Source organism: Haemaphysalis longicornis, unplaced genomic scaffold (assembly GCF_048455015.1).
Source record: "Haemaphysalis longicornis isolate Haplotype H1 unplaced genomic scaffold, Haemaphysalis longicornis Haplotype H1 scaffold_6, whole genome shotgun sequence".
Classification (NCBI taxonomy): domain Eukaryota; kingdom Metazoa; phylum Arthropoda; class Arachnida; order Ixodida; family Ixodidae; genus Haemaphysalis; species Haemaphysalis longicornis.
The window spans coordinates 208,780,170-208,800,231 of NW_027526407.1; the positions used below are offsets into that span (position 1 = coordinate 208,780,170).

Here is a 20,062-nt window from a genome sequence, read left to right on the forward strand (position 1 = left end):
CTCAGAATGGCCTATATAATAGTGACAACGAACTTGTACGCCGTGCACATGGCTCGTAGCAAGCTCGATCTTTCCAGACATGGCTTTGAGCCTTCAATAGAAGCATAAGCAGAAACAAATCATGAAGCCTCGATCTCTGAAATTCAGTTTACAACGGCAATCTCAATCTCTTTCACTGGTAGCATGACGCATTCTTGCATTTGTGGGATGCCCTGAAATGGTAACACCACCTACCTGCCCCGACATTCTTTCTAAGAGCTTACGATATTTTTTGTGTCTTCGAATTAAAGGCAACATAAAATTACTGAATTTTGATCAGTGCAGACATATAAATATAACCGCTCTAACGGGTCGTTTAAATGAAATTTCAGTGACTCTGAAGGAAGGTTTGATGAATAACGGCGTCGGATCACTTATTTACGGCTTTCGTCGCAAGTGAACTTGCGAATCGAATTGTCAACGCACGCAGTACAAGCAACATCTTATGTTTAGCTAGGTTTTCGCAAAAACATGTGTTGTGTTGTGTTGTATGGCACATAAGCAACTAAGGCTATCATGCGCCAAACAAAAGGTTTCGTGTTTCATGTGGATAATAACCGATTACTTTATCCCGTTATAGCTCGTTCAGAAGTGTAGCTTCTTTTAAAAAACTAAAGACAGAGGGAAGTTTGACAACAGCATTCTCTCCTAGAAGTAGGCTGGGGTGAAATGGAATTTGCTCGCTGTAGAACAGCCTAAAATGTTTTTTCCTCAAGGCCTCGAATTTCGTACATGAGAGTAAGATGTGATTTACTGTAAGTTCCTGGTCACAATCTTCACATTTCGGTTTGTCTTGTTTCACAAGAAGAAAGTTATAAGTTATGTGTAAGATGTGTGTGTCCAATGCGGAGACGGCATAAAATCACTTCTTTGAGGCGTTCTTCATGTCTGCTTGATTCCCACACTTCTATTGTGGGTTTAACTAGGTGGAGTTTGTTGTCGATTTCCTTATCCCATGAGGACTGCCAAGTTTCCCTCAGTTTGCTCTGTATAAATTTCATGCAGTCGCTGTGAGGAATCTGTACTGTCTCTATTGTTCCGTTACCTGCCTGTGCGGCACATACGTCGGCTCTCTCATTTCCTTTGATTCCCGCATGGCTATAGGGACCCAGCACAACTTAATTTGCTGTCCTTGTGTTGTGATTGTTACCAAATTGTGTATTATTTCTCCTACTATAGGTTGAGCTGCATTTTTGTAATGCACTGCTGTGACTGCCCTAGCAAAAATTACCAATAGACAAAACCAATAGCCTATTGGGTTATTGACACAATAGCTATTGGTGTATCAGTCTATAGGTGTATTGGTACCTGTTGGTGTATTGGTCTAGTCCTATAGGTGTATTGGTACTTATTGGTATAATGGTATAATTGGTATTATAATGGTATAATACTTATGTATTGGTATTAGTATAATGGGCCCTCTGGAGCATCAATGGAAATATGGCCAAATGCATGACAAGGCGTTTACAGTGATGCTACCGGCTTATGCCGCTTTGGAGCAGCTTTTGGAGCAGGCAAAAATGCGCTTTGGAGCAGCAAAACCAACTTTCGGAGCAGGTGTCGACAGAAGCAATTTTAAGACACGTATGGCATTCATGATATATAATCGCTGAAAGCACACGCTTCAACGATAATAAAAAGTTAAAGAGCCCAGAATATGGACATTTTGTCCCCATTTTCATCAGTCCCCTGAAGAATGACTGCACTGAACTTTGTGCAGCGGCCTGCACAACAAAAATAAAAAAAAAACAAGCTCTCATTTTTACACAATAGCAGATTTACTATGAACAAACTAAAAATTGCTTGTCACTACGAACGTGCTATGAAGGAGCGTTTTTGCGCGCGATTCGTGCGCGTCTGCATTGTGCGCGGCCCGCGTCGGCGATTCGGCGCCCGCAGTCAGAAAATCACTTGCGACGCGCGTTGCAGTGGGAGGAGCCGGACGACTTGCGCCAGTGGGAAGGCGTGCGCCTCTATCTCTATGTGCGCCTCATGACGGCAGTTACGAAGCTCCCGAGACAGCCGGCTGGCTCCGCCGGGGATGTTTAGGCTTAGCACCCGGACAGATATTTCATGGGCGCTTTCACTAGCGGCGCGAATGATATTTTATAGCACTGTTTTCGCTCACATTATTAGCTCATTTACCGCACAAGAAACTTTGTGTGTGCTTTGAGCGGCATTTTAAAGAGCGGTTAGAAGCGGTCTTTTGAGCACCCCGCACCACTTCGCGACCGAAACTTCGCGGCGGCGTCAGCGTGGCTGTGGAGTGCGCGGCGCGTTTTCGCGAGCAGAAAACAACAGCCCGGCCTTTCCTGGAGAAAGAGCGACAAAAAGGGCTGAGAGCCCGTACGTCGCCGTTGCTTTCTCGCTCAGCAGTCGGGCGCCTCGCCGACTCGTTCGTATCATCCGCTGGGCACCGCAGGTCCATTCGCAGGAGCCGAAATTTTTCTCATTTCAAACAATGCAATTTCGCCGGAACTTATCAGAAATTCGTATCATCCCGAATCATATCATCGAGATTCCACTGTAACTACAACTCCTGCGTCCTCATCTCTTGCCTACTTTTCTTCCAGCACAACTCCGCCAGCACCCGGTCGACGCATACTGTCGGGGCGCGTTGGCGAGCGAGTACGGCAATTTCACGACGCGTGACGTTGTTGCCGTGCTTCACGAGTACGGCACGCATATCACGACGCATATCGCGGCCTGAAGACCGCGAGGCGGACGGTCGCAACGGCGGCAGCCGGTCTCGCGAGCGCAATTTGCGAAGCGCACTGCACGAAATTCACAGACTCGGATAAGGGGGGGGGGGGGGGAGAGATTTCACAACGCCTACAAGGCGCCAGCCGCGAAACGGAATCGCCGTTATTGCAAGTATGGTCCCTAAGGACCATATTGCAAAGGGCCAGTTTGCCTTGGCTTGGCTCGGATTGCGTCCTGAAAACAGGTGCACCGCGATCTCGCTTTCAATGGGGAACCTCAAGTAGTTGGTTTCATTTCTGAAAGTCGGCGTGCACCCTTCGGCGCAGGTTGGGCGCAGAATCGCCAAATTTAGAGGAAATGTAGCAGCCAGAGCACTTGGGCGCAGTTTGGCGCAATTGGCGCAGCGGTAGCATCACTGCACGGTTTAGTCCACTGCATTCATTTGACCATGCTACACTTGCTTCAGCACGTTTCTAAACGCAACGTGGTCCCACTACCCTTCAAATGCCACAAACCCGTAAGTGCTGGTTGACTGCAGCTTTATTGCCCAACAGGCTGTCGAATTTCCGGTGCATATATTCCTCGAGTCAGAGCTGCAAGACCTGCAAAAACAGTATGGCAATAATTAGGAACTTCCGCAATAACTGCACATTTTAATAAGTGTGTCCAGGCGAAACATACCACTCTACGGCAGCACGCCGCTCGACCACGAACTACAGTGCGTGAGTACGCCGATGTGGTCGGAACGCTTCTAAAGCTAGACATTCCGTTTCGATTCCATCTGGATGAAACATTACCCGCGGCACTTCATTTCACCTGTACAAACCGCTATATGCACAGTTGTTATTCGGAACACAAAGTCCTGCATGCATTTGTACTCAGTTCACACGTGGTTGCATCGATAGTGGCTTTTCCAAAAATAAAAGCGCCGCTTGTCGACCTGTCCTGCTATTTTTAATAAGAAATTTTATCAGGAAGTAAAAAGATTCTACAGCTTCACGGTGAAAAGAAATGTATACATACCTTCAAATGCGAAAATCCGAGCTGCGTAATGCGTGCACGTTCGTCACCCCGCCGTGCGTGAAGACAATAGAGAGTTTTAGCATAGCGGCTCCCGTACGCTACGCTAAGGTTAGCGGGTAGCGGGACCGGACTGCGCATGCGCGCGCGGGGAATGCGAGGAGGTTGCCCCTCAGCGGAGGGAAAGAGCGGGCATGGCGAAGGCAGGCCGCGCGGAACTAATCCACCCCACCGTGACGAATACGAGCGACGCCGAAGGCGTCTTTACGTTCTAGTGGTCCACAGATGATGTCCTCGTAGCTTAATATTTAAAACTAACAAATACAATGTGTGGAACTAAAATTCACAAACACGGTGGCTTGCCGCTGAGATGAACGCCCGCGCCGCGGGATCGTGCCAAAGCTGCCAAAGCGCCGAAGCGCCGGACATGGAAGAAGCCATTTTGCTTTGTCTTGCATACGAAACCTGCGCCAGGTTCATATTGTCAGAGAAGCATTATTGAGCAGTTTTAATTAATTTATTTCACCTTAAAATTAGGGCAAAATTTTATAATGCGGGTTTAATTATTTTGGTGTTAATATTGATTTTGTAGGCTTTACTTTCTGCAAACATATGCATTAAGTACGACACTTATCCTAAGAATCGGCCGTTGAATCGGCACCCAAAACAAATATGGCCGCTCCGCGGCACAGCGATTGGAAAAATTAAAGGCGATGGTTATGAAGGCGACCGCTGACACTCGCGAAAAGATCTATAACTACTGTAGGCACAGAATCACACGCGGGGTGTTTTTTGCTTGCCGCAAGCATTGCGGGCAACCACCATGCGCCAGCGGCTGCGACTCGTTGCTACCAGGAAACTTTTAAGCGCTACAGGGACATTATTTTTGAGGCGTGCTAAATGCAAAATGCATGCAGCATTTCGGCCGAAACATTGCTTGCAGGGCGGCATATTCATTTTGACCAGCGGTGGTGTGTACTGAGCGCCGCAGCGCGAGATCGACACACGGGCCGTTTTATTTCGCCTCGATCTGGAAAACAACCGCTGCGGCCGGGATCGCGCCCCCGTCCTTGGGCTTGAGCCTTTATTTAGTGACGCTATGGGCTTAGCAGCACACCGCCTAAAAAAATATAAGCTAACAGCTCTACTTTTTATTAGTGCTTGTAAACCAATAGCACCGGACAATGTATTTGACCAATAGATATCCCCTATTGGTCTATTAGCCTGATACAACCAATAGCTATTGGTCCCACTATTCCAATAGCTTTTGGTCCCAATAGCTATTGGTCCCATTGGGACCAATAGAACCAATACGAATTGGTCTATTGGACCAATACATGTCACTCTATCGGACCAATAGATTTTGTATTGGTCCTATAGATACTCAAATAGAACCAATAGCTTGACCTATAGGACCAATACATTATTTCTATTGGACCAATACAAATTTCTGTTGGAATTTTTGCTAGGGTGCGCTCGAGAGAGTCTGTATATATAATACTGCGTTTAATTTTATTCTTCATTATCCTTTCTACCGCCAAAGCAATGGCATAACATTCAGCTGTGTAAACCGAAGCGCACTGGGGTAGCCTGATCACCTTTTCCCATTTCCCTTGCACTACTGCACTCCCGACATAGCATGATGTTTTGGAACCGTCGGTGTAAAATGAGATGTCTTTGTATTTTTCGTTTAGTGCCAAAAATTCCTGCAAAATATGTTCTTGCGGTGTCTGGTTTTTTTGAAGGCGTGTTAGTGTGAAGTCACATGTTATAGGAAAACTATACCAAGAGGGTTGTTGAAGACCAGGAAGCAGACGCGGTTAAAGGAGCACCGGTTTATTATGACCTTTGAGCGGGAGATTCGGTGGAGGAAGAAGACGTCACGGGCCTCGCTGCCCGTGCTGCTGCTGCTGGGCTCATTCCTTCTGCCTCGTCTTCCTTCCAACCAGATCACATTTTATAACAAGCTCCGGGCCGGCCAAATAATACGGATCTGGTTGAATAATTTCTTGGATCTGGAATCAGCTCTTTGCGGATAAGTCGGAGTGTCATAGCTAAATCGGTCGACTAGAAATGGTTCCGGCAGGCGGGCGAACTTCACGTAAGCGAACTTTTCCATCTCTTCCAGGAAACGTTGAGTCATTCGTCAATGTTTGTCGATGTGCGCGTTTCTGCTCAACAAGCGTGGTGTCTTCAAGGTCGAGAGGAACTGAAACTTTTCTTGGAGTCATATGGGTGGCGGGCCACTTGTGCAGGTGTTCACGCGTACGCAATCTGTTCCATCGACTGCTCAATCCATGCCCTCGATGTTTCAATCGCGCACAAATGGTTTCTGTTGACGAATATTCACGCGCTAAAGCTGAGCATAAACTAACGAGGGAAGCAGTTGGGTAACAGGCAAAAAATCCCTTTTCAATTCGGCAAGCACGCTTCTTCCGGTGAAGTTCCTTAGCTAAAGAAGCCCTGCTGTCCTCAGCATTCCTTCCTCGTCGAGTTAGGCGTCGACACGTTGCACCTTTGTCGTCGATATGTTCGCCGTGTTCGAACTGGCCTATGTCGTCGGTGTTTTCGTCGTGCCCGGCCTTATGACGAGTTGGTCTCCTACGCAATTCAACAACGTTACGTTCACTGCTTTTAAACGGGATTGCAGTGAAGGCTGTTAAAGTCCTCATAATCTCCTTCGGAATGTTTTCGCTTATCTTGGAGTCTTAGGTGGTCGAACTCCCGAAAAGGTTTCGGCACATAAACTCGCTCTTCATTTGCCACGTGCAAGTTTGTCGCTGTTCCTAATTCGATGTCTGGCGACATGAATTTCGCGTCTCCTTGCAGTGTCCACCCAATAACCGTTTTCTGGGATCTATCTGGTTCGTCTGTAGAGCTGGACGCAGTCGTCAGTGTTTCTGATGGGCCTTTCCAGGTTGGATCGCACAAGGAAGTAACATGACGTGCATTGCAATGCCGACATGAAAGCTTTCTTGCATTCTTGCATTCTTGCACTCCGCGGTGGTAGGGCCTGGCGCAGCGAAAGCAACAACCCCGTTTTCGCAATTTGGCTTTCTTTTCTTCTAACGGAAGTTCAGCCGGGCAGTCATCTGTGCGGTGTTCGTCAGATTCACAAAAAAGACATCTATGGCGGGATATCTTGATCGTTGGCGTGGAAGAAGAACCTTGAATGCTGTCCTTGACTTCGTTCCTGGTTGGTTCTATTTTGGCAGATGTGTCTGATCCAGTCATCATTCAAGTCACCTCCCGACTTCGCATTTCAAGGCTCAATAGGTCAAGTAGCGCTGAGACTTCGTCAGGCCGTTCCACTCGGGGTCCTCCTGTTGACGTTTGCTTTAACGTTAGCTGGTTGAATTTAGTACGAGTTCAAAGGGCATCTTCTGCAATACCGCTGTCTTCAACATTTCCCCGTAGGACTGAATGTGTACACCATGATTCTCAAGCCATCTGACGTTAGTCTGTATCCGTTCATGGAGCGTCTGGAGGCCGTTCAAGTCGTCGCAGGAGGTCACTTTAGGGAGGTTCAGCAATTGTCTCATATGTTCGTTGATTAACAGGGTTTCGTTTCCAAAACGCTGCTGCAGCAGTTCGATGGCCATGGGGTAGCTCTCGTTGCTTGTTGGTAATCCGTTGATTACGCCTTCTGCTTTCCCCTTCAAATAACTGCGCAGGTACTTTAGTTTGTCAACGTTGGCTAGCGATGAGTTCTTATGTATCGTCGATTCGAACAGGTTTTGTCAAAATGCAGGCCACTGAATAAATTCTGCATGAAAAGGCTGGATTTCAAGCTTGGGCAGTCTAACCTGAACTCTTTCTTGGTGTGAGGTTGGAGCCTGTATTGCACTACTCGCCGTTAAAGGGCACGCGTTTGCAAAATGCTTTTCAGCGCGAAAAATCATGCGTGCGATAGAGTCACGGTACTGTTCTACGGCTTCCAACTCATCGTCTAATTCCTCATCGGGGACGTGGCCCTCTATTTCTTTGTCAATATCGTTTAAAGGAGTCTGTTTCAACTTGAGCATATTTAGCTGTTCCGCCAGCTCACCCGTCGGTAGCGGGGTAGTCTCCATTGTGGCCTTCATTTCGTTGATGATACGTGTAGTTGAGGCACGCAGAGCACCACGCTTCCTTTTGAGACGGTCCATGATGGGTACCCGGTACGCGGAGACGCCGCGCTAGCAGGTGCTGGGGCAATGCGTCGTTCTTGGCCGGTGCGTCCTCTTTAATGGGTCTGCTTCATCGGTAGGCGTCTTCAACGGTGTAATCCTTCCATCCTGGTCACGGCACCAAATTGTTGAAGACCAGGAAGCAGACGTGGTTAAAGAAGCACCGGTTTATTATGACCTTTGAGCGGGAGATTCGGCTTGGGAGGACAGCTGCCATGCGGTTGCCTCAAGTGTTGCTCTGTTTTGCACAGGTTTTGTCAATCAGCGGCACGTGCCTACCGTTATCGAAGCGGCACGATGAGCCACTGGTTTCTTCGTCGACATGTCCTGCGCAAGTTTCGGAGGAACAATTCCTGGTGCCGCCAGTTCACTTCTACGATGATCTTCGGCCACCTATGACGGTTCTCGCCCCCCCCATCATCATCGACATCAGCTCTTCGACGTCCGTATAAGGATGGCCCAGCCGCTCACTTCTTCAGTGGGCTTGGGAGGACAGCTGCCATGCGGTTGCCTCAAGTGTTGCTCTGTTTTGCACAGGTTGGTTCTCGACCTTCTTTGTTTGCTAAGCGCACTAGTAATGCGAATTTGCTGCTCCTCCCAAGCCCCAGCGTTTTTTGTGATCTTGTTCGCGAATGTGTGTTTGTTGGGGAGCTTCTACTTCTCGGCGGTGACATCGAAGTAAATCCTGGTCCTCCTAACGAGGATCCTGCTCAGAGTAGTAACGATGTTCTGTTCTTGTTGAAATCGCTAAACGCGAAAATTGATAAAAATCATGCTGAAGTGCTTTCGCAACTGAATGACGTCAAAGAAATTCAGTTAAATTTGCAAAAAGAGATCACTGACATCAACGAAAGACTATCGGCTGTGGAAGAAAAAATGGCCGCGTCCGAGGGATGCTCACTGCCCGACATTTCTCATTCCGTTGCTGAAGCGGTACGCCATGAAACGGTTTCATTTGCAAGTCGCCTTGACGAAATTGAAGACAGATCTCGCCGTGAAAACCTTATCTTTCATGGTCTACCTGACAGTCCAACCGAATCATGGGCCGAATCAGAGACTAAAGTTTGCGATCTTCTGTCTTCTATTTTGGAAACGCCGCTTTTGGATGGGACGATCGAACGCGCCCATAGGCTTGGGAAGTTTGTGCCGAATAAGCCCAGACCAGTTATAGTAAAATTTTCCAGTTTTAAGATAAAAGATTCTATATTTTCGTCTCGGTCGCAATTCAAACCCTCCAACGTAAGCATCACCGAAGATTTCTGCGTTGCAACTCGAAAGTTGCGCAAAAAGTTGATTGAATTTGGTAAAGCCAGCGGTCAGCCTTTTTCAGTTCGCTACAACAAAGTTCTTATCAACAAGAAATGTTACGTTTACGTTCAATCTTCTGATAGTGTGTGTGAAATAAATGTTCATAGCGATGGCGTTTCCGGAAGCAATGCTGTTTGCGTAGAACCCCCAGCTCCGCCCTCCACTTCAGTCATAGCTAGGTAAAATTCACTCCGTGTGTGAAATCACATTTTTGCTTTCTAATATTCGCAGTGTCTTAAATAAACGTGATGACCTTTCTTCATTCATTGATACGTGTAACGCAGATGTTGTGGCACTTACGGAAACTTGGCTATCTGCCAAGCTATCAATCGGCGAAATTCTTCATTGCCAAAAGTCCTTTTCTTTTTATCGATGTGATCGAGGCACAAGATTGGGGGGAGGCGCACTTATTGCAATCGCGGACTATTTGCAGTCTTTCGCTGTTCCAGTTTCATCTCCATTAGAACTAGTTTGCGCGGGTATTCGCATAAAACACCATGACGCAATATTTTGTGTTTGTTACCCACCACCGAACGCCCCCTCGTCATTTTGTAATGACCTTCATGACGTACTAAATAATATTATCATAAGATTTCCTAAATCGTTGCTTTTTCTGCTGGGGGATTTCAACTACCCCTCAATAGTTTGGACTGGACCCTCCTTCGGTGTTTCAGGCCCCTCATCCGAAGCTGCCCAGTTTGTAGATTTGTGTTCCAACTTTAATTTATCACAACTTGTTACCCAACCAACCCGCACTACACTAACAAGCGCTAATGTGCTTGATCTGGTTTTAACCACTTCCCCCGACCTTGTTCACTCACTCACTTGCACGCCAGGGCTCAGCGATCATTGTTTCATCAACTTCGCGGTTAAAGCCAGTACAAATACTAGAGTTAGCAAGCCCAAATACGTCCGTGATTATCGAAAAGCTGACTTTTTGTCGATCAATAAAGAGTTGGAAGCATTTCTTGTTGAATATATGGTCACATTTTACGAACGTACTGTAGCTACAAACTGGGATCTTTTCAAAAATAAAGTGCACTCATTAATCAAAAAGTACATACCGTTACGGCTCATTTCCTGCACCCATCGGTCCCCATGGTTCAACATTTCCCTTCACCATCTCTTGAATAAGAAGAAAAGGCTGTTTCGCAAGGCAAGAAAGAGTGATAACCGGATCATGTGGTCTGCGTATCGTAGTGTCAATTCGGAATTCAAAAACGCAGTCAAAAATGCAAAGCGTGTTTTTTTTCATGACACCCTCCCTTCTCTGCTTCTACATAACACGAAGAAATTTTGGAACGTCATTGGTGGAACGAAGAACAATGTGATATCTTTAATAGATGAAAACGGCGACATTGCACCCTGCTCTGAAAGCTGTTTTCTTCTGAATGACGTATTCAGAAAGGTCTTTATACCGCATCAGCCACATGATCAGGCATACTCCTGTGAAACTTCAAACTTTCCTCCAATGGAGCCTTTGGTAGTTGACTGGGTTGGAATTGTTCCACTCATAGCCCAATTAAAACTTTCCTCATCGTCAGGAATTGATGGTATAAATTCTAAAATTTTGAAAAACATAGACGTTTATTCTTCCATAATTCTAGGGGAAATTTTTTCTCAATCTTTGAATTCTTGTCAATTACCCGACGATTAGAAAATTGGCAAAGTTGTTCCGTTATTTAAATCCGGGGACGTTCATAACCCTCTTAATTATCGCCCAATTTCATTGACCAGCATCTCATGCAAGCTGTTTGAACACATCATTTACTCGAGCCTCGTTACATTTCTTGAAAATAATTCCTTTTTTTCTCCACACCAACATGGATTTCGGAAAACATTTTCCTGCGAAACACAATTAATTTCCTTTACACGCGACCTTTTTTGTGCCCTTGATGATGGTAATTTTGTTGATTGTATTTTTTTGGATTTTTCCAAAGCGTTTGATCTTGTTTCCCATCACTTGCTCTGTCAAAAACTGCGTAAACTAAACATTGACCCCCAAATTCTCGCTTGGATTGAAAATTTTTAATCGAACAGATCACAATTTGTAACAGCCAACGATTACGATTCCTCTTATTGTTCAGTCACCTCAGGTGTGCCGCAAGGCTCTGTACTCGGCCCTCTCCTGTTTCTTATTTTTATCAACGACTTACCTGACGCCATAACCTCTTCCATTAGATTATTCGCAGATGACTGCGTGCTCTATCGAGTGATGTCATCAACGTCTGATCCATCCGCACTACAATCTGACCTTGATAGGATATCGACTTGGTGTGACATTTGGAAAATGCGTTTGAACACTAACAAATGTAAAATGATGAAAATCTCGTGACGTTCCAATATTTCTGAAAGGTCACCAACATCATACAACATTCATGGCCACCAACTTGACACAACAGCAACATACAAATAATTAGGAGTACACATAACCAACAACCTATCCTGGGAAACACACGTGAATTATATAATTAGTAATGCAAACCGAACACTAGGCTATCTGCGACGTATTTTTTTTATGGCACCTTCCGATCTGAAACTAATCCATTACAAAACCCAAATTCGCCCTAAACTCGAGTATGCCTGTTCGGTATGGGACCCAGCACAAGATTACCTTATTAACGCAATAGAATCCATACAGAACCGTAGTGCACGCTTTATCCTAACTAACTACTACCGCAAAGCGAGCGTAACTTCAATGAAACGAACCTTAAATCTGCCGAATCTTTCCGTGCGCAGAAAGCTGTCTCGACTCAACTTGTTCCACAAAATTTATCACTTCAATCCACAACTAAAAAATGAACTCCTTTCCAGCCCGTCGTACTTATCATCGCGCGTTGATCACCCTTTCAAAGTAAACGTCCCTCACTGTAGTACTAATCTGTGCTTCCATTCCTTCATACCAAAAACATCAGATGAGTGGAACCGCCTGCCAACTTCAATAGCTACAATCACAGATGCGCGCGCATTTCGTTCGGCAGTTGAACGTCACTTGTGCATTGTATAATCAAGTTTTTTGAATTTTCTTACATAGTCTTTTTTTTCACAACTGTCTTTGTATAACTCCCCAGCTTTTGAGTTATATTTCCCTCCGCACCAAATGTTTTTTTTTTCTCGGTGTGTATGTACGTGTATGTGTATATGAATGTATATATATGCATATGTATGTATGTATGTATATATATATATATGTATATGTATAGTTTTTACCTCCTGTGATTTGTTTACTTTTTCGCTCTTTCCATTAAGGCATCGCATCTATTCTTGCTTTGTATATTTTCCCCTTATTGTATATATATTTTTTCAATACCTTGTAAAAAAGAAACCCACTCCCTTCTCTAACGCCCCCTGGGCATTGAAGGTACCGAAATAAATAAATAAATAAATAAATAAATAAATAAATAAATAAAAGGAAGAAGACGTCACGGGCCTCGCTGCCCGTGCTGCTGCTGCTGGGCTCATTCCTTCTGCCTCGTCTTCCTTCCAACCAGATCACATTTTATAACAGGGGTAGTCGGTTCGGTCTATGGGCAATTTGAGGTAATGTGTGCAGCGTAGTGAATTCTTGGCATCTCTCTTCAAACCGAAGAAGCAATGGTCTGGTACCTTGGGGTTTATTATTGAACAGTGTTCTAGATGGGCATTTTGTAACTATGGGGTAACACAGATGTTTCGGCAGTGAACGGATCTTTAGTATGTATGAGCATGTGAGCATTGTTCTTCTATCTGTGAGTGGTGGTTCATTTGTTTCGACGTAGAGGCTGTTTATGGGGGATGTCCTATACGCCCCAGACGAGAGACGTAAACCTAAATTGTGAACGGGATCCAATAGTTTCAAGTAGCACTGTCTCGCGGAGCCATACACAATGCTACCATAATCTAGGCAGGAGCGAACAGTTTTCGCAAAGTGACAAGCAGGTTTACAGTGTGCAAACCAAGCTTCTGGGACCTCACAGTGAGCACAAATTTTCTGTTACGGCTGCTCTGTTGACCATTTGCGTTCCTTTTAAAATCGAACAGGTGCCTGCAACAGCGAGATCTGTTTGCATTCTTGCGTGTAAGGTCGCTTACGAACCCTAAAGATGGCAAATGAAGTGGCGCTGTGGCAGATGTAGTAAAACGTTTCCTTTTTATTTCTCGTTGCGAATCAGAGCAGCGGGTTCATGGTTCATGTTTGAAGCGCGGACAGACGAAACACAAGAAGAGGCAACTACTTGTTTTGTAAACTGAACATCGCCTTTGTCTTGGCATTTAATTCTTAAGGATTGGTTAAAAAAATGCAGGGATAAAAGTTTTCTGTGCATTTCGTTTTTGATTTTCGGGAAGGGGAGGGGGGGGGGGGGGGGGGTCTGCCAAAGTTGCAAGAGCAGCGAGAAGAACGCATGTAACGCGAAAAGCCAAACGTTGGTTATGAGTATTACCAGCGTAAAGCATTGAAGGACTCTGGTATTACTTACAATCGAAAGTACGCTAGGCGTCGTGTTCTGTAGCGGTGAAAAAGCATCTTCAACATGTATCTTCAAAACTGATTAACCCCCCTTTGGTCCGAGATCGTCCAAGAATTGTGGTTCGCCTTTTTCAAAATTGTATTGAAAGCAAGCATTGTGGGAAAAAATTAAAAAAAAAAAACAGCGAGCCATAGCACACGCCCCTCACACCTGTGGGCAACAACGTGCATTATATTACGCGATCTTTCCTCTTTCTTTAAAGTTAGGTCCACTTAAGAGGTTAAGACATGACCATATTAGGCATTTGGTTATGCTGAGTGAGACACATTTCTGGGCAAGGCGATTCATGTCGGGATTTGAAAATGTTATATATGAAAATGACACACGCAATGCCACATGACAGACGCAAACTCACAACTGCTCAATTTTACCGAGAAATCCCTGTCATGTGTCAGGGCACCCCCTGAGAGAGGGACGCATCAAACCCCCGAAAAACAGGCAAGAAAAGAACAAAGGAACGGCCATTTGAAGTGCGCGCCAGGAGCGCGCCAATCAGCAAGCGCAAGCGCCGACGCACCAAGGAATCCTGGGAAAAGGTGGCAGCACACTGGTCAGCCCATCAGGGAAGGTCACGCAGGTGACAAGTTGCGAGATGGCCATATAGGGACAGGGAGGAGGCGAAGAGCCAATGGGAGTGCGCCACGAGAGAGCCCAGAAGATATAAAAGCGGGGCGCACAAAGAGAGGGGGGAGGCAAGAAACCGAAGACAACCAGGAGGCAGCCGGAGCACGTGAGCTTCACGGAACGAGCCAGGGGACGCGGCCAGGCCATCGACCACGCCATCCGAGCCTGGGCGGGAGCGGGCCGACTTCGCATCGGCACCGTCATCCTAGGTGCACCACGAACCTGTGTCTTCGTGGCCCCAGCTGCATCGGTCGGGCACCAGCGGCCAGCGTCCACGCTCCGTCGACGATCGTCTCGACGGCCCCGAAAGGCTACGTTCGTGCCAAGCCTACCTGAGACCTCCAGCGGCAGCGGCTACCACGGGGTAGCCACCGAGGAAGCGCGCCGCCGAAGGGATGACCGCGCGCATCGAACGCCGGCATCAAGGACATCCAGCGGGAGCGGATACCAGGAAGTAGCCGCAGAGGAAACGTCAGGACGCGCGGAGCCCACGCCTTCCAAGGAGTGACCGCGCGCATCGAACGCCGGCTCCCTAGCGAGACGAGGACGGCTACCACCGGGTCGCGGCCACGCAACGGGTGCGACACGTCAGCGCCGACGACAGCGGGGTAGGCCAGACCATTAGGGACATATTCGTAGGATACAACTAGAGAGTTGTAGTGAGAAAGAGAGGAAGTATAGGACTTGACGTAATGAGTGGATTTGGACGAATTGTGTAGGACTTTATGGTAGAGACTTTTGGGTTTTGAGTTGAATTGTATATTAAGCTGTTGAGTTAGGGGCTTGTATGTGAGTTGTATTTTGGGATGGTAGAGGTTTGAGCGTTTATCGTTTGTGTGTTGAATTATTGTGTGCTTTGCGCTAGGCTTTTCAAGTGTACATTGAATGTGTGTTATGTCAAACTCGTCAACGGCTTCCCCGTCTCCATTGCTCCGAGCTGGTTAAGACCACCCCACCATCCGTTCACGTGACAATCCCCCCTAAATACTCTTGCGCATTCATAGAAACGTATTTTAAATAATACGTAAAATTAGCAACTCAGTATAAACAACGACTGTCCAAAAATGGTATTTATTTTAGAAAAGCTACGGGAAGAACACGATCACACAGGCGCTTGCGGGTGTAGAATACGTCCCCGGTAATGTATGAGCGATAGCGCACGGGTCGTGGGCAGTGTAATTGTTTTTGTTTGTTTCTTCTTCCTATAAGGAAACAGCGTAATTTTAGAAGGCTGTGGCAAATGCACGGGTATGCACAGGTCTTGTCGCTTCTTACCCGTTTCGTGTACTGAACTTGTATCCTTTAAATATTCACCACGCCACCTTCAAAAAGCACCCTTCGACGTTCCCGAAACGGCAGACGGCTGCACTCAAAAATAAGTAAAGTGCAATGTGTGGAAGCAATGTTTATAACACGTTTCACACTCAAGCGGTGACCACGGCGAAGATGTTTCGTGGAATTAAACCAGCGAATAACCCGCAACGGCCGCTGATTATTGCGTTTCTAGAGCAAATGCGCAATCAGAAGTAACTATATATGTCATTGCTTACTGTCAAACGAGTACACATATTGGTTCTTTTGTCGTGTGCAGCACGCGTCTTGCGCCGCGCGCAACGTGAACAAGCAGACGACCCGAGAGCGCTATCCACACTCACGGCCGGACTGAGCGGCGAACGCGCACTTTCATACGGCCTGCGCACCCAACAAGGAATCATACAGCAGATTCTTGACAGAGTGAGGGCATAGAGAAAGAAATACTGGTAAGAGTGGACACTCCCATAGAGCCCTGCGGCCGAATGACTGTACTGTAGTGTAGCGCACCGAGTGGACGGAGAGCCAAACTACTAACCATACTTTCGTACGTTCACTTCCGGTTTCGCGGACACCGATTTTGGCGGGTAGTTTGAAGGACTGGAAAGCGCTGCTCACAGCGACGGGCATCGGTACGGTATTCGGACGCTTTCATGCAATAATTAGTGTTTATTTGAATATATCATTCTCAGGCTTAGTGCCCGTATGCTTTTACAAAAAAGAAACCTTTTTCTGAAAACGTGAAATTGCAATTTACAGTACCACTCACGCTTGGTTAAGAATTCTGTCGCGTGTTCACATGTTGCCGAGCCACATAAAAGAGACACACCATAAATGAAGAAATATTTATTGCATGGCACTAAACGGAACAAGTTCAAATTGTCATCATTCTTTGCAACACACATATATAATAAACAGTAATACACAACAGAGACAATACACAGTAGTGAGAGGAAAATACGTTTCCAGGAATGAAAAAAAAATGCAGAAGTAAAGGTATCACAACCACACAAAGGATTTTTTCTCCACGGTAATTGAAAATGCAGGAAACCCAGAAACTCATCCATCCACAGGTTTACTTGTATCTACGACACCCTCACACTCTGTGCGTTGTTGCAGTCATACAAAAATATCAACTATAACATAATCTAGACACTCGGACACTTGCAACTGTTTACAACCACTATCTCCGCAGATAATTTTCTTATTCTGGTAATTTCTCCAGTTAGGATGTGAAAGAAGGGAAAAACTTTGGCTTTGATGGCCTCGCTTATTTGATGAACGTAATGAGATCTATTGCCTCGGGCCAACTTCAAATCAGTAGCAGTAATTGAACAGAAATCCCATTTATGTGCAGATGCACACGCAAAAGGTTAAGAGTAAAAAAATCAACTTCCTATTGGTTCCTTGCAAGGGTGCATTTTCCCAAGAAGCCGGGTTACCTTCCGAAAGCGTTGCCTTCCCAGTAAAGGCAAAGGGCCAGGCGGGGATATTTTAGGTACGTGCACGTAGTCAACCGACAGGTTCCAGGCTCGATTAAGGCACACAAATTCATGTCTTCCGCTGTCAATACGAACAGTCTAATATAAGAAACAGGGAAGCAGTATATGCTTCTCGTGTATGAGACAATGGTGGCACATTACAGAATCCCATAAGCATTTGACAACGTAGGTCCCAACATGGTTCTCTTCATCTAGGCCAGTCCGACAACAGGCAGCACGTATGGTGGCAAACGACATTTAGCATGACCTCTTACCCTGGCAGTCTTCATAATGTAAAAGGGTTTTTGTGAATGTACTGTTTTCACAATATTACAACTAGCAGCAACAATAACTTGCAAGTGGAGTTTGGAGACTATACGCTGTTAGTGGTTTTAATGATATGAGGCATGTCAGTGATAAAAAACCGCTTATTCCTTGAGTCAACGATAGTCTTTTCAGTGGTCACGCCTTATTGAGTGCCGAGACTTGCGTTAGATTTTAGGTGCTAATGGCAAGGTTCAATAGATGGAATACAGTTGCGGTATCCATCAGAATCATCAATAAGGTAGCAAGAAGCATTGCAGGCAGTCATCAATACAACTGAATAACTCTGGGAGAACAGTTGGCACGGCCACTTTTGTGAGTCCTGTGAGGGCACGATTCATGAAGTGCTTGCACCATGTTTGGTATGACGAATGCAGCTGGCTGGTTGGCTCTGTCTTGAGGGCACCTGTAGACCTGCACAGGTGATAGGTGATATAGTACACAAACTGCTTGCAATGACAGATGATATGCGAATAGTCTGTAAATTTCACTGCAACTAGTATTCAAGTATTGCCTCCAGTGCATGCCACCTATTTAAAACACAAGTTCTCTTATTCTATTCAGCAATCATGCGGTCAAGCTATTAGCAACACTTAAAATATGGGTCTTTGTAATTTCGCAACACTGGTTAGGCACATTCTTAATGCAATTCACCTATTGTTTGGGTTAACAAGAATGATAACGCTGCTCACATAGCCTGAATCCCTTTGTCTTTTTTTGTAAAATCAGGACGAAGAGCGAGAGCGAGCTGAACGTTAAACAAACCTGTTGCCCCACGGGCTCGCGAAAGAAACGCATCCCGAGAACGGGCACCTGGCGAAAGTATATTTGGGCGCTGTGTGGGCACCATGGCAAGCAGCAGTGAGCGTCGTACTGAGTACTACTGACCGCCAAAGGCCATGCCTTAAAAAGATATGACAAGAAACACACAGTTCCGACTGAATAGGTGCAATCTGCGCAATACGTGTTTAATGAAACTAGCCAAAATATGACCAGAGAAAAGAGAGCAAACGCTTGAAAAAACGGCAGGTGTGGAACAGTTGTATGCAATGCCTGCGATACCGGAATTGATATACGATGTAGAACGAAGACCAAATTTGAAGGTTTCAATGCACTGCGCACTCACCCCGCCTCGAGCAAAGCTGTTATCTGCCGACGAAAGACGCGTTTTTACCGTACCTGGCGCGCCAAAGCGAAGCGACGAGCGCGCGTTATCGACGTCGGCGAGCGGGTTCGCTTTGTACGCAGGCAGCTTGGTATGCACCCATGTGTAAAACTTACGATGAGTGTACGGCTGCTGGTTATGCCCAGATAAGTCAAATTAATGCAGATACGGCTACTTCGCCGTGTACGTTAGCCCGGACGGCTTTGCCGCGCATCACGGCCATAATAGCAGAAATAGTTGGCCAAGCTAGCAATGGCTAGCTAGTATAATACAACGCAGCCTGCAGCTCACGTAATTCAGTGCAGCGACAGCGCACAACGCCTGCTTCGCCTACGGACCGCCGGCCGTCCGGCCACTTCCGCAACTCACAGCCGTCGTTTGCGGCACGTAAACGCTACGTGCGACGACGGGCGCGTACCGCTGGCATCCCTCAGCGCCAGATAAAACGGCACAACCAGCCTAAAATACCATTACGTCCAGCTAAAAAATGGTGTCTTACGCCTTTACGGGGCGTTTCCAAAGCGCTTATCTTAAAGACGCAGCACTAGCTATGCCTGATTCCCTGAGGTTACGCAGTGCCCGCAGCGTTTGCAGTACAAGGAAACGTAAATATGATACGCCACACCAGCACTTTAAAAAAGAAAGTCTCACCTTTCGTTCAGGATGCAAAACCGATGTCGCAAATAAAGCGCTAGGCGTTTCCTTCTCAACAACAGAGGTTAGCACGAGGCTGCAGAAACGCACGTGCAAACGCTGCCGAAAGAGCCAAATGGCGGCTTGCGCTTGCGGCTTGGCGGCTTGGCCAGGCTTGGCGCAAAGAAGCCACAAAAATTTACATTGACAGCCATTCAACTTATTACACAAATAAAAATGTGTAGTCTAATGTGTAACAGAATTTTAAAAGTATAATATTGTGTGTTAGCTTAATTTTAAATATATAGTTTTTTACCACTTGCGCCGACTGCCGGACGGCGCGCGAGTCAGGCCACTCGGCCGCGATAAGCCCGTGTGTCCACTCTTCTAATTTTTTTATTTCTCTATGGTGAGGGCGCTTCGAACCAACCCTCTACCCTCCCAACCCTCTTTTTTCTTAGTCTATGCATCGCCTCTGGCCGAGCGAGCCGACAACGCTTGCCGCACGTATTTTGGATCTGCCGCGGAATATCACCGGTACCAATGAATGCCTTCGCTGCAATATCTAACCAAAAAGAAGACTCGTTGTGCACTTGAGTTGCATGATTAAGAGTTTCAGCTGTATGTTTTTGACAGTGCGCTCGCTGCCAGCGGTCCGCTCAGCCCGACCGGAGCGTGAGCAGCAGAAACACGTTTAGCTAAGCGATAACCGTATATCCCTCGGCGGGAAATCATTCGCGTCACTGGTCGTGCCCTGTGCGCGTGCAAACCTTGGAA

General features: G+C 46.3%; 1 long non-coding RNA gene across 1 annotated transcript; it reads right to left on the bottom strand.

Moving 5' to 3' along the window:
• Positions 1 to 16,513: 16,513 nt before the first annotated feature.
• LOC144141321 (uncharacterized) lies at positions 16,514 to 19,534 on the bottom strand. The gene is made up of 2 exons (XR_013316526.1): positions 19,304 to 19,534; positions 16,514 to 17,901 (listed from the first exon to the last, which is right to left on the bottom strand). It is a non-coding gene; the product is annotated as an uncharacterized LOC144141321 (long non-coding RNA).
• Positions 19,535 to 20,062: the final 528 nt, after the last annotated feature.